A 2,929-nucleotide genomic window follows, 5' to 3' on the forward strand; every position below is an offset into this window, starting at 1 on the left:
CAGCCCTTTTCAGGGCTACCCAATACTCTAGAAAAGAAATAACCATCGATTTGCCAATGTGTGTATGTAGAGTAGTGTGAATATAAACACTAGCTCTTTTTTATAGTGTGAGGATATGTGTTTGTATATAGGATTGTGTGTTTGTAAGTGCTCACGTACGTTGGTGTGGATAGTAGATTAAGATCATGTTTTTTTTTTGTTTTTTTTTGCTGTTTGACGTGTGGGGAGAGTAGATTTGGGGTTTGATTGAATTGCTTTTGCGTATGTGAATAGTATATTGAAGTGATTAATGAAAATTTTTAAATTAGTAATGGGTAGTATAAAAATGTGAGTGAGTGTTTCTTTTAGGTCCGCGCGTTTGTTTGGTACTGATCTAGGTAATATCAATTTTGTTTTAAGGGGATGTTTTCCATCACGTCCGCGCTTTCACTATAAATTGAAACTCGCTGGGCAGTCTAGCTACCCTGTTCATTCGTTAACAAGACAATGAATACCAGAACTGTAAAGCTTCTAGAACTCCAGATGCACCTGGAATATGCCAGGCGCCTGTTAAATGAACTGGCCACGGAGGCGATTGTCGAAGAGGGAAGGATGAAAGAGGAGGAGGAAAGAAGAAAAAAAGAAGAGGAGGAAAAGGAGAAAAGAAATTTCAGAGTCCCAGAGACAGAAAATTGGGATTCTGAAGCCACTTATCCCGCCTCTGCACTCCCAAGAAAAAAGGTAAAAGGAGACTGGGGAAGAAGATGTGTGTGTGGTGCCAGGCCTGGAAGGTGCCATCATTAACCAGGTGCCACTGGAGTTCAAAAAAACAAACAGCCCTTTTCAGGGCTACCCAATACTCTAGAAAAGAAATAACAATCCATTTGCCAATGTGTGTATGTAGAGTAGTGTGAATATAAACACTGAATCTTTTTTTATAGTGTTTGTGTTTGTGTTTGTAAGCGCTGACGTAGGTTTGTGTGGATAGTAGATTTTGGGTTTCATTTTAATGCTTTGCGTGTGTAAATAGTAGATTAGGGGTTTGTTTATTGATGCTTCACGTATGTGGATAGTAGATCATATGAAATGAGAAAAGTAGGGGATGTTTTCCTTCACGTCCGCGCATTTTAAGTGATAATCTAGGTAATATCAATTTTGTTTTAGGGGGATGTTTTCCATCACGTCCGCGCTTTCACTATAAGAACCCACAGTATTCGTCGTTCAAACCATTCTACAAAGAATAAAAAAGAAGATGGCTTCGAACCAGCTTGATAAAATGAAAACATTGCAAGACGTCCTGGACAATTTGGGTATGATGGAGCAAATGTTAGTGAGGTTAAACGAGGATCACTATTCTTATAGCCCCCAATGAGTGAAGATGGAGATCAACAACTTAAGAAAAGTAAAGGAAATGATAAGTGCTGTGATGAAAGAAATAAAGGAGGAGAAGGAGGATGAAGAGGAAAGGATAAGGATAAGAGCATGGAATGAAAAAATTGAAAAAGAAGAAGAAAATGAGAAGAGGAAGAAAGAAGAGGAGGAGAAGAAGAAAGAAGAGAAAAAAAAGGAAGAAAAGAAAGAAAAGAAGAGAAAGAGTGTAGGACAGAAAATAGAAGTTGGTGGAGAAATAGAAGAAATTAGAAGCAGAAGAAACCCAAAGGCCCTTTTCAGGGCCACTCATAGGTCTAGAAAAGAGATTGACTTTCCATTGCCTACCCTCTTTTTTTTTTTTTTTTTTTTTAAAAAAATCCCATGTTCAATTGCCTTTGTCCCTAGAATGGATATTTTTTCTCCCATGTTTCAATTGCCTTTGTCCCTAGAATGGATATTTCTTTTCTCCCATCTTAAATTCCCTTGTCCCCAGAGTGGATGCCTTTTTTTTCCCATGTTAAATTTGTATAGTCCCCAGAGTGGATATTGCTTCCCATGTTAAATTTACGTAGTCCCCAGAGTGGATATTGCCTTTTTAACATGGAACTCCCCTAGTCCCTAGACCGTCCTACCTTACTACTCACACACACACTTTCTTAACATCACAAGATATGCGTGAGATTCTGTTGATTGATCACCGTCCATACTAATCATGCAAACGGAAAGTTTCAATGCGATATGGTTTTTCCAACGAGTCGGGTGGTGGGTGATGGAAGAAAAATTGGAACGGGAGAGAAGATCTAAGCCTGAGATAAAACGTGATAAAAATTTGCTTAACGGCAGATTTAGAGTTTTGAAGTATTGAGTCCCTGACCCTATTATATTCTAAAAATAACTTTTTTCTTAACATTTAAGTCCTACTTCAGCGTTCCAAATACGAGGTGAAATGTTTGAGAGGGATTATTCATAATTGTTATGTGTGCCTTTCGAAAGGTCAATTTATATTCAACGATCGTTGTGATCACCTAAACACCAGCCATGTCCATCTGAACCATATATCCGCTCTAAACGTAAGAGGAGTTGGGCAATGTAGCACAAACCCGTATGCACAAACAGGCTGAGATATCACATAATACCCACAAATTCGTCCATGCTGGTTCTCTTGCAAGCGAGCAAGCGCAACAAACATAAAATCTTTAGTGATTAATTAATTAAGATGTTAATTATTCCTCCCCACCACCGTTACCGGAGAAATGGATCCTGCGCAACGCCATTTTTCAGCACAAGATCGGCTATACATGGCGGCCAATATAAATGGTGGAGGAAGAACCCGGTAAAACCACCGACGGTGCAAGCTTTCTCACATACCAACATTGGCCGAACCCGAGACTCGAACCCACGCAAACAGAGGTGAGATGGCAGTGATACGTAACGGTGAGAGCTTTAGACCACTCAGCCCCTCGCATGCACTTTGAAGGAGGCATTAAATGAAGACTGGTCTTTTTTAATCTCACGGTCTGTAGGTTTGCACAAAATGATACGTCCTAAATGTAGACGCGTAAGATAAATCACAACTTCC

Source organism: Sinohyriopsis cumingii, chromosome 13 (assembly GCF_028554795.1).
Source record: "Sinohyriopsis cumingii isolate HCF-2022 chromosome 13, ASM2855479v2, whole genome shotgun sequence".
Lineage (NCBI taxonomy): Eukaryota > Metazoa > Mollusca > Bivalvia > Unionida > Unionidae > Sinohyriopsis > Sinohyriopsis cumingii.